The following is a 12,952-nucleotide window of genomic DNA, read 5'->3' on the forward strand; positions in this document are numbered from 1 at the left end:
CTTGTTTGAGCCCATATAAGGTGTAGACGTCCCCGAACACCCCGGGAGGGTGAGTTCCGTTCTGTTCGTTTTGGGCCCGCTACAGTTCGAACTCTCAAATTGTCACGGTTCTTAATCTGAACCAAAGAGTCCAAATCCGGCAAATCGTTTTGAGAAAACAGATTTTTAGAAAAGAAGTGCCAAACATGAACTGCTTTGCCAGATACAGAGTCGCCACCTAAATATTTTTTATAAGGGGAATTTAGGAAACCCTGACTCGGTGCCAAAGGCCACGTGTCCGTCATCACCAAAGTTGCCTCGGCTCGGAAGCTTGGGTACGATTGGGGAAGGTCAGCTATGAGCAACCCCTCTCGCCCGATCCGAAGATCGGCCTCTACTAACCGTGATATCCGTTTTTAAAACGTTATGTGTTGTTATTCCGGTTATTAGCCTAGAATTACTACGTTATGCGCTTAGCAAACAAGTCTAGACCAAATCGCCTGAATTGGAACGAAGCGTTGCATATCCGCTTGTTTGAAAAACAGTTTGAAATTTGCTACTCGCAAGTAAGCTAAAGCACGGACTTCAACGAGTTGTTCCAACTCAAACAATCCAACATTTACCCACAGGCATTCAAGCAGTTTATATCACATAAGCAACTAGCCTCATGGTAATCATGCTGTCATGGCAACACTCACACGCATGCAAGGATGCTAAAGCAAAAGAACTTACAGAGTACTCCAAGCCAAAACAGAAACTAGTTAGTAATCATATGCATGATCCTAGTTCATATTCAAAATGGCTAATGTAACACATGCAAGGATGCAATCTGGACAGACTCGGCTAATCTACAATGACATGTGAAATGCTACACCTAACACGTATTCAATTTGAAATTAAAATACAAATGCAGTTAACATGATGCGCCGAGCCTGGTGCATGCAAAACGGATGAATGAATGCAAACATGCTATCATACTGTATGCTAATTTGAACATACCCGAGACTAACCATCGAAAGCTAGTAAATAAAAGGGAAGAAAGACGTGGGGTTGGAAGACATGCACACACTCACACACACTTATTACACAATTGCCCTTGCTCGGAGGGTCCGAATAAATATTACAGTCCGAATAAATAATACTAAATTAATTATTACAGAATTTTTAATTAATTAATAAATTAAATATAGAAAGAAGGTGGCCACAGCCCTGCCTCGGGATGCGTGAATGATGCATGCTTGACTCGTCTCGCCCGGAAACTCGCTGCCATAGCACTGTTGCCTCCGTTTACACTGCCTCACCCTTCTGAAATTTATGAAAGTCTCCAGAATTGCTCTGAACTTCATTCTGAGTGCAGTGGAGTGCCACCGGCCAGATCAAAAGGCCACCGGCCATGGGAATGAGGTTATCGGCTAAATATTGTGCTCTCGGCCAAAGTTCTTTGCCGGTCGGCACTCAACACTGCCGTCCGGCCAAATCCTCCTGCTGAAACCTACAGTTGACAGCAGCAGAGGGCAAGCAGTGTATGGCATGGAATTCTCAAGCAAATGTGAGCATGGGCACACTCCCTATCATGCAATGGACTCAAGGGAGCATGGCCCTCGACCCTCGGGCCATCAATTATGCATTTTTGATGCATGATGACCTAAGAGGCCAAGTTAGCAACTTTGATGTAAATGCATGCAAACAAAACACATGAATGCCAACACCCTATCATGTTGAGGTCAAGGGGGTTGACAACCGAGGGTTGAGACGTGTTACATCACTCGGAGTATGAACACTTCTCAATCCTCACACTTGGTTTGACACCCCAAACCAAGCAAAAATGTAATGCATGGATGCAATATACAATGCAAAGTGATGCAACTCATGCAAGGTAACATGAACATGCTAAGCTAATGCAACATGACACTATCTAATCCTGCATGCGAGACTAATGCAATATGGACATATCAAGCATACAAGAAGACCATGTAATGCCATTAACTAAACAACATGCAAACATGCGAAAATGATACAATGTAAGCATGCTACCAATGCAATGCAACATGCAAGCATGCAAAATATGCAAAGATGGACTTATACTGAAACGAGAGGACCTCAGTCCACCCCCAAAATAGTGGCCTAAGAGGATGCACAAGAGCACAAATGATGCATGGAAGCATGCACACATCAGGTCCATCACCTAAGCATAAAAGGGGACAACTCTAAGCATACTTAAAGGCGATATATATGGGCATTAAACCAACATGCTAAGCTCTGAAAATGAATAGAGAATGATGCCAAATCAAACAAAACAAGCAAGCAAGGCATGCAACAATGACCAACACTTGAAGCCGATAAAGGGGGTCAAACCAAAGCTATGTCAACCAAACCTTAAAGGACCAAAATGACCTAAAACAGTCCCAAGGGACTCCAAAACAAGACTAAATCATACATAGATCATGGTCAAAACACGCCAAGGAATGAGTCCAAAACAAGGGCATTCAAGGCCACAAAAGGGAGCATTCTACTACAACCCCCCCAACCACTCATGGCATGCACTTTTCAATACAAATAAGAGTTTCAATATGTAAAATGAGCCCCCAAAACCCACTGATATGGCAGCCCAAATGACTTAATCACAAGGCATGCATTATGACCTTTTCCAAGGCACAAAAGAACAACCTTTCAAGGCAAGAAAGTGATGATGAATGTGAGCATACAAGCATGGATTAGGGACTGAAATGGCATATGAAATGACTACAAGTCATTGAAACAACCCAACTAAAGCATGCTAGTGGCTCACACACTCAAGGCTCACAAGCCAAAATACAAAGGGGCTATACCAAACATATCAAATACGACCAAACCAGTACCCAACAGACCTCAACCATGATAAATCATGACCAAAAGCTTCACAAAGCTAGGCAAGAATATGCAAGCATGATGGTCCAATGGCTAGATGCATTTCTAGGCAAAATGGGGGGAATACAAAGCAAGTGTATTAAGCATGAGAGGGGCCAAAAAACCAACATGGGACAGAGGTAAAACATGCTAAATAAACACCAAATAACCTCTGAAATTAAGCCAAACAAAGCTAGGCATACATGCTACCCTTATGAGCCAAAACATGAACAAAATGAGAGACCAAGGGAGAGGGGTGTCCCTCCCCTATGCAAGACCTCAAACCCCCTTCTTCACCACTGAAAATCCACTGGATTTCAGTGGTGAGAAGGCTAATACACCAAAGAAATCAAAACTTAATAAAGAAAGCTCAAAAAGGGGCCAAACAAGGCCTAAGAGGGGGAGGTTGACCCCCAATGCCAAAACAACCTAAATGAGATATCTTGAGCATGCAAATACAAGCCTTTTTTCAGTTATACACAAAGTCTAAAACAATGAGCAAGATAAGCAAAAGTCTAGTGCAAGATTGGGGAATCTAAAGTAAAAGAGTTACCCTTGAAGAACCCTTGATGAACAGCAAATGCAGCCTCCTTCTTTTGATCAAAACTAGTCCAAAACCTCAAGAACAAACCCCCAACGCCTCTCAAATTTGAAGTATGGTATAGTAGTGTGTGTTTGTGTGCAAAACTAAGAACAAACACACACTTTAGGCCCTCAAACCACACAAAATAAAGAGAGAGAGGGAGATATAGAGAGAGAGGATGATATATATCAGATATCTATGTGTATAGCTCTGGTTTTTTTGCTCAACCCTAACAAAGGAGGAGGAGAGGCTCTTATATAGACAAGGGAAAGCTTTGAAGCTTCTCAAAGAAGCTAAACAAAAAAGAGTCAAAGGGGGCAAAGAGGGCAAGGCTTCCTGAGGAAGCTAGGACAGCTGGCAAGCTTCTTGAGGAAGCTTTGCCAAAGGGTCAAGCTTCCTCAAGAAGCTTTGACCAAAAGGGGACAAAAGGGGCAAAACAGCCACATGTATACCCCGGAGTAGGTTTAGTGCATTCCAGCTGGCACAGCTGGCATGCACCATGCCTGAAGAAGGTAAAAAGGTATTACCGACCAGAAAAGGAGGTTACTGGCAAAACAGATGGCCGGTCGGCCATACTGAATGCCGACCGGCCAATGGTATAATTCACCAATGGCCGGTAGCCTCAAAACATAGCCGGTGGCCTCAAACCACGGCCGGTGGGTGCTAGGGGTAGCTAACAAGCTACTTTCTACCCTCAGAAGCAAAAACACAAGTGTTTGGTGCAAAACCGAACACAGAACAGTCGAGTTGAGAGATCCTGAGGCAAGGCGCGTAGCCGAGACCTCCGGGAACTCAAAACGAAACACAAACATAAGTAATCACCGAGTGTTCGATCGGTGACGTCCAAGTCTTGAGGACGGTCAAAAATGGGGTGTCTACATAAGGCCTTGTGAAGTTTGCAGACATGAGTGGACTGAGTAGGATAACAAATCCAGGACATCGGAACATATAAACTTCTGCTTCAAGAACCCCATGAAGGAAAGCATTAGATATATCAAGCTGCTTGATAGACCAATTATGATGAAGACTAAGACGAAGAAGGATCTGAATTGTAGGCAATTTGGCAACAGGACTAAAAGTCTCTTGGTAATCAATTCCCTCATGTTGAAGGTATCCCTTAGCAACCAATCGATCCTTGTGTTTGGGTATGGTTCCATCAGAATTTTGTCTCACTTTAAACACCCATTTACATCCAATAGTAGTTTTTTCTAGATGGTAAAGGAATAAGAGAACAAGTATGTTGTTTATGAAGACCATTAAGTTCTTCTGTCATGGCTTGATGCGAAATGGGAGAAAGCAAAGCCTCTTTATGAGATGGACGCTCAGTGGCAGTAAAGGATGGAGAAGTAGTAGTGGAGGTAACTAGTGTAGCAACTTTAGATTTGGTGGTCATGGAATGAATATTGGAAGAATGAATGGATTTAGAAATAGGCAATTAAATAGAAATAGACTAAATGGGAATACAAGGAGCAAGAGGAGAAGTGACTAGAGGCAGAGAAGAAGCTGCATGAGATAAAGAAGCAGAAACGGACATGGTAGGAGAAATATGAGTGGAGAAGGAGAAGGAGAAACTGAAGAAGAAACAACAGCGGAGGAAATAGGAGACCAAAAAAAGAAATGAAGAAAAGATAGATTACCAGAGGAAGAAAAAGCTATAGAAAGATTACCAGAGGAAGAAGAAGCTGCAGAGGACTTGAGAGCAAAAGGAAAAATGTGTTCATTGAATACCATATGTCTAGATAAATAAATCTTGCCAGAAAGAGGATCCAAACATCTGTATCCTTTACCAAAAGAATGATAGCACAGAAAAACACAAGGAAAAGACTTAGGCTGTAATTTGTGAGATGAATAAGGGTGAAGCCATGGAAAACATTAGCAACCAAACACTCTAAGCATAGAAAAAAAAAATATCTAGAAGAGTCTGAAACAAAACTTCATAGGGAGTTTTATGAGTTAGCTTAGAAGATGGCAACCTATTTATCAAGAAAGTGGCACAAGCAATAGCATCAAAACAAAATTGTAAAGGAAGAGATGAATGATGCATCAAAGCAATGGCTATTTCAGTAAGGTGTTTGTGCTTTTTCTCAGCCACACCATTTTGTGGTGGTGTATAAGGACATGAATACTAATGGACAATGCCTTGTGTGGATAGAAAATCTTTCATTTTATTATTCATAAATTCTTTTCCACCATTAGTTCTAAGAATCTTGAGTTTAGTAGAAAATTGCTTCTCAACATAAGCTTTAAACTCAAGAAACTTAGTATAAAATTCACTTTTGTAGTTCAAGGGGTACAACCATGTAAACCTACTAAAATCATCCACAAAGAGAACAAAATACTTGTAAGAAGAAGAATACTCAAATAGTCCCCATACATCACTATGAATCGAAGATAGAGACTTATTAACAGTAGAATTAGAAAGATGGAATGGAAGTTTGTGGCTCTTGGCAACAGAACATTCTATACACTCAAGGCATTGTTGCTTGGAAAGCTTAATACCGAGATGATGTGTGAGATGTTGTAGTTTCAAAGGAGAAGGATAACCTAATTTATGGTGCAAAAGAGAACTAGAAGCAGTGGAAGCAGTAGATGGAGATGAATGACAATGTGCTTATGGTGAATCAACATGGTTAGCAGAAGCAGCAAGGGGCAAGAAATGATATATGCCAGGAATGTTAGTGCCGTTGTGAAGCATTTTCCTCGTAAGTTTGTCCTAAACCACAAAACCATGAGCATCAAGAATAATAACACAACTATTATCTCAGGCCAACTTCTAAATAGAAACAAGATTGGAAGTCATAAAATTAGAGTGCAAAACATTTCGTAGTTTAAAAGAGTAATGAGGTGTAGGTAAGAGACCATTACTAGTATGGTGGATGGGAATAGAGTTACCATTGCCTATTTGTTCTAAACCATGATATGGTTGATAACAGTTGAGGTTGCTCAAATCATTAGTGATATGATCTGTTGTAGCTGAGTTAAGATACCAAGGTACCTGAGAAGAACAAAGGAAAGCACAGACGAGGAAGCTGCAGTAGCCACAAAGGCTCGTGGTGGTTGAGAATAAGCATTGAAGTTGTATTGGTTTAAAGGTTGATTGGAATTTGAATTTGAAGATTGATACTGAGGATCCAATCTATACTAGCAGTCTAGAGCCAAATGACCAAAAACTCCACAGATTTGACAGGCCTGTGATTGAAACTTCCTCTGCCTCGAGCCGATCCAAAGCTAGATCTACCATTACCTCAATAGAAACCAGGTGATCTGTCTCATCTACCACCTCGAGAAGATGATTTACCTCCATAAGAGGTATAGGGTTGACTTTTGGTAGGTAGATTGGCAAAGGAACCTTTAACAATAGAAAAAGCAACTGTAGGCTCAGAGTGCTTCTTGCTTTTGGACTCCATATAAAGTGCTTCAGAACATAATAATGAAGATAATTCTTCCATGGAAATAGTCTTTGATTTGGCTCAGATTGCGACCTTAAAAGCATCATATTCATCTGGTAGCCCATTCAACACAAGTAGCACTATGTCTTCATCATCAATAATCACAAATGCAAGTGCTAACTGGTTAACAATGTCCTTGATCTTAGACAAGTATTCTTCCATTATATCACATTTCTTAGTGATACTATTCAACTTATTTTTCAACTGATGAATATGACTTCGAGACAAAGTGGTGAATCATTTGTGTAAAATAGACCAAACTTCAAAACAATGATTGAGATGAAGAAAAGTAGAATAAATGGAAGGAACTAATGTTACAGTAAGACAGCTCAATAGATGAACGTCAATTACCTCTCATTTTTGATAACCTGGATTTGGAATCTTTGTTCCAGTAGAGTCCTGAATCAAAAAAAGAGGACAAATCTGAGAAAATTTGTTGTTCAAAGAGCATTTTGTACTTGGTTCTTCCAAAATGACAAAATTTGATGCATCTAGCTTAACTGTGACAAAGATGACAGATTAGTAATCAACAAAGCTAAGTTGGAAGGAATAGAAAACGGAGAAGATGAAGGTCTTAGAGACGCCATTAGAGAAGCCATAGATCGATGAAGCCCGTTAAAGCATCACAAAGCTCTGATACCATGTAGAAACAATGAAACCCTCAATTCTTTATTCAATGAATGTATTGCTACCTACATTATTGTTTACATAGACACTGTATAATAATTGTCTATAATAGCTGTCTAACAATCTAACAACATGTTTAACAAACTTGTAACTAATCCTCCAACTAATATCTAACTCTAACCAATATCTAATATCTCTAACAGACAGATACATGAATAGATGTTAAGCTGGATCTGGAGCTCTAGCTGTGAGATGGGCTTGAGTTCTGATATAGTGGTGGCTCTGATGACTTAGACTGCAGCAGCATGAGATGTGGCTTCAGGAGCTTTGACTTCGGTTGTTGTTGCTGTATATTCTTATCATATAAGACTTAGCATAATGAAAATGGGTTATTACAGGTCAGTGAATTCAGGAAAAGAAAATTACAAATTCATGAAAAAAAATTTATAAATTTAATTATGAATATGTATAAAGTTTTCTATTAATTTGATATATATATATATATTTGAAAGGTTACCTTGTTGTGTTATTTTCCCTAATGAAATTAGTTAGATATAGTTTTTTTATGTCTTGTCAATACAAAAATCATACTGTAACGACCACATCCTCTGATTAATGTTAATTCATGATTAAATAAGTCTAATCAGTAATTAAGGTGAAATTCTGAATTAATTGCATGTCTATGTTACGTGATTGTATTTATATCTATTTATCGTAGAAATATTTGTTTCCGTTTCTGTTTCATTTTGCGAATTGAAAGCCTAATCGGCATCTGATTACGAAATCGACTTGACTTATGTGTTATTTGGGATTTTTAGAATTTTATGATATATTTAATTAAAATTCAATTCGAAATGATTAAATTGGAATAATTAATCTCTGATTAATTAGTTTAATCAATAACTTAATTAAGCCTATATAAGGCTCATGTGAACTTATTAGTTCACTATACACTCTCATATCACCCCACTTAGAGAGAAAAATGTAAGAAAGAGTGAGAGAAGGAAGGAATTTGGAATCAAAGCAAGGAGAAGGGAGAGTTGCTAAGAATTGAAGGCAGTGGACTTGGAAACTTAAGAATTAAGTCTCTAGCACACATCTTGGGAAGCCTAGGTAAGAATTCAACCCTTGAATTGTGCAATTATGATGTGTAGGACATGAAGTCTAAAGAATTAAGTAGGCTGATATAAGAATTGAGTTAGAATTAAAGGAAAATAAACCATATCATGCATGCATGCTCATTTCATCATAATTTGAAGTTGTTTTCAAAGAATTCCCTCTTGCATGTCCTCATTTTGGCATTGGTCTAAGAATTCAACATATTTTTGAGTTAGATACCTCATTAGATCATGTTTTGAAAGCTTGGAACTTGCACCTTTACATGCATGATATATATTGCTATGTTTTCAAAGATTTGCGTTTTGTCTTAAACAATTGGCAACCTTTTAGGCCTTGATCTTGTGAAATGACTTTGAATTCACTATGGTTTCACCATTTACAATTGTTTCCTTAAGCTTTTGGCCCAAAAGACCTTGTTTTACAACTTTGAATTTGAGTTTTGAGCTGAGAAGAGCAATATGAAAATCCTAGAATTTTGCTCTCCGCTCAAGCATCAAGATCTACACTTGAGAGACCACTCTGTGATATTACACTTCTGCTCGAGCGACCAAAAGTCCGCTCGAGCATGAAATGTAAGCTCACAGAAGTTTCATGTTTTTACAGACCGCTCGAGCGACAAAAGTTGCACTCGAGCAAGGACCAGAGCCTCACGCTCAAGCGACCATTGAGCGTCCGTCAAGCGTGAAAATCACATAACCAATGCTTTTCAAAATTTGCAGACCGCTCGAGCGAGAGAATCTGTGCTCAAGTAACCCCTCACATGTTTGCATGTCAGCTCGAGAGAAGGAATCTACGCTCGAGCGTGACCCATGTTTTCAGCAAGTTTTGTTAAGGGTACCAAAGTGCATTTTAGCATCCACATTGCGTTCTAAGCATTCCTAGGCCATGATTAAGACTCAATTAAGAGGTTAAGACTTAGAAACACACTAAGAATAAAACGAAAAGAGTTAAGTACCAGCCAAGTGTGTGTTTCATTATGCCTTTCTGCTATATGTGTAAGTTACACGCCACAAGTTATCTGATTTGTCTGTTTTGCAAGTGGAGCCATCTGTGAGTAATAACTCTGTAAAGTTATATTTAACTTTAATTATTTTCTGATGCTATGAAATGATTAGTTTTTTGAAATGAGATGTTCTGTATGAATGAATGATTGTCCAAATTTTTGAAATGTATTCGTGGCATCCTTAGCACAAGGCCCTTGCCTGGGGGTAATAATATCGTGGTCTACAAGTACAAGGCCCTTGCCCAGGGGTAACAATACCGTGGTCTCATGGCCCTTGCCTGGGAGTAATAATATCGTGGTTTTCAAGGCCCTTGACCGGGGGTAATAATGCTATGGTTCAAGCAAGTTACAAGTTCTCGGTACCGAAGGTTCCTTAAAGGAACTAACAAGCATGTTAGCGCTAATGGTTGTACTATGTATGATTAAGCATGAACTCTGATTTCTATATGTAGTTTGAACAAGAACATGATTATAAATCTATATCTGATATGAACTCTGATTTCTGAATCTGTCATGGACATCATTCATTAAAACTCTTTACTCTATTATTGTTCACTAGGGTCTTGCTCACTATTTATTTTATGTATGTAGGTGAGCAAGCGCATGACCAGGCCCAGCTGCTGCTTGGATTGTTAAGTCAGCCAACCACTGTGCCTCCCTGGGAGGTTCCCTTTTTGAAGAAGTCAAGTTTTGTGAACCTGGCAAAGATGTTTTGTTGTTATTTTTGCTTATCTGTACTTAGGGATAAGTTTCCTTTTGATTACATCTGTACATATGGGTGACGTAAGACTAATGTATCTACGACGTCACATATATTTATATAAGTTTGTTTTGGAAATTTCTATCTCATTTACGTTATCACAGCTCTATGGACAATTTGTATTTCTATAATTGCTTCCGCAACCCCTTATCATGTGTCTTTTTGTTAAGAGGCCTTGGGTAATCCAAGGGTTACTGGCCAGTTATGACACTAAACCTATAGGGGCAGGTTTGGGTCATGACACATACTGTTACATGTATCATTATTACATTTCTACAATAATTTCACTTTAGCTTCTCTAGTTCTAATTGTGATAATCAACTCTTTAAAATATGACGATTTTGGTTTTCAGGTGAAAAATCAATGATCACAAAACGTTACATGCATGTAACTGAGGAAATCTTAAAGCCAAATCCAAACATAGCTGCCCAGATGACACCATCTCTTGACACATGCCTAGATATAGAAATTACGAAAATACCCAAACTCGGTGCAGAAGCTGCAATAAAGGCCATCAAAGATTGGGGGTAACCCAAATCAAGCATTACACACCTTGTATTTCACTTAACTTTGGGCACAGTAATGCTAGGTTTGGACTATTAACTCATCAATCTCCTTGGCCTTGACCCCTTTGTGAAGAGGTTCATGTTGTACCACTTGGGTTGCTATGGTGGTGGAACTGTCTTCCGACTAGCCAAAGACCTAGCTAAGAACAACAATATGGTGCTCAGGTTCTTGTAATTTTCTCTGATGGCAAGGTTGCAGTCCTTCGCATGCCCATTTGGATATTTCTTGTGGGCCATGCAATCTTTGGCGATGGCGCTACTGCTATCATAGTTGGTGTGAATCCCAATATATTGATCGAATGCCCGTTTTTCAAGATTATTTCTGTGAATCAAACGATTTTACCAAAGTCAGATGATGCGGTGGGAGGGCGGTTACATAAAATTGGCCTGATTTATTACTTGTTGAAGAAGTTATCTAGTGTAGTCGTGAATAATATTGAGAAGTGTTTAGTTGAAGCTTTTAGTCCTCTTGGGATTAGCGATTAGAACTCGTTGTTTTGGATGGTTCATTTTGGTGGTCGAAAAATTCTAGACAGAATTGAGGTAAAACTTGAGTTGAATGAGAAGAAACTGAAAATGAGCAGGGTGGTGGAGTGAGTATGGAAATATGTGGAGTTCAAGTGTGATACTTGTTTTAGTAGAGATGAGAAAATGATCAGTTGTGGAAGAAAGCACAAGCACTAGTGAAGGATTTGAGTGTGGTGTTCTTATTAGATTTGGACCAGGGATGACTATGGAAACTATTGTGTTGCATAGTGTCCCTAAAACTTCAATTCATTGAGCAATCTTTTGGACATATCTTCTATTTTTATAATCTCTATCTCTTTATCTTGATTCATTCTTAATCATTAGATTATGTAAGACAATGAGAAGAAATTTAAATTTAGATCTCTATCTTGTCTTAATACATTCTTAAAAAAATTAAAAAAGAATGGAATAAAGTAAATCTACTGCATACATGAATTATTATGCCAATTTGAACTCAAAGTGGAATAAAATTATATAATTTCTAAGGGATCAAAATGTTTATTTCTCTTATAAATATTTGAAATTGCATCAAACTTATCACGAATTTGTAAAATTTGAGAGAAATTAGCCACACCTGCCTCCTTTATCATAATAAGTTCGATCCTAAATTGTTATTACTAGAGGATGAATAGAATTGTCGAGTACAATTAGTTATTTCAAAAATTGAAGATGAATCATGTATTCAAAAATTCGTATAAAATTGGACCAAATCATCTTATAATATTGTCCAACGAATTTTCCATTTTTTGCTCAATGTGAAAATTGTCCAACGAAAAAATCCAATCAAAGCATACCCCTTCGGGTGATTTCAGAAAAAAAAAATGATACTTTTGAACCTAATATATAATTGGCCCCCAGCTTTTCGCATTATGGAACCAAGATGAAAATTGAAATATAATAAAAAATTTATTTCTTCAAATTGAAAATTATCAAAACTAGACTTCGCAACTAAATAGAGAATTAATTTCTTATGGACTCTTTATTTGTGTACATTGAAAAGGAAATTATTGAAAGTTTTACCATAAAGTCAATCATTTTTAAGATAGGAAAGAATATCGAGTTCTATTTCGATAGATGATTGAGTTGATTTGTATAAAAAATTATTTAATAGATGACTTTACTTTTATTTATATATTATGGCTGCATATATGGCTGTTTAATTTTTTACGTACTAATCTAATATTAAATTTTAGTTTATTTTTTGAATTCAAAAAATAGTAATCTATATTAATTCATATAAAAAAAATTATTCATATCTTGGCCTCCCACAAATGAATTCTTGGTTCGTCCCTGAGCATACCGTATCCATATGTTTTATTTCAAGAAAAAAGAAAATAGAAGCTTTTTTCTACCATACTACAAACACAAAATTGGACTAAAAATTTAATTTTAATCACATATACCATATGGTAGGTCCATCATAAAAGATATTTATTCAAATTGCATGGCATA

General features: G+C 37.9%; 1 pseudogene; it reads left to right on the top strand.

Annotated features, from left to right (window-relative positions):
- The window catches only part of LOC114298481 (orcinol synthase pseudogene), a 48,258-nt pseudogene extending 36,505 nt beyond the window's left edge, over positions 1-11,753 (top strand).
- Positions 11,754-12,952: the final 1,199 nt, after the last annotated feature.

The sequence above is a fragment of the Camellia sinensis genome, chromosome 9, assembly GCF_055761805.1.
Source record: "Camellia sinensis isolate YWXY chromosome 9, ASM5576180v1, whole genome shotgun sequence".
In the NCBI taxonomy this organism is placed as follows: Eukaryota; Viridiplantae; Streptophyta; class Magnoliopsida; order Ericales; family Theaceae; genus Camellia; species Camellia sinensis.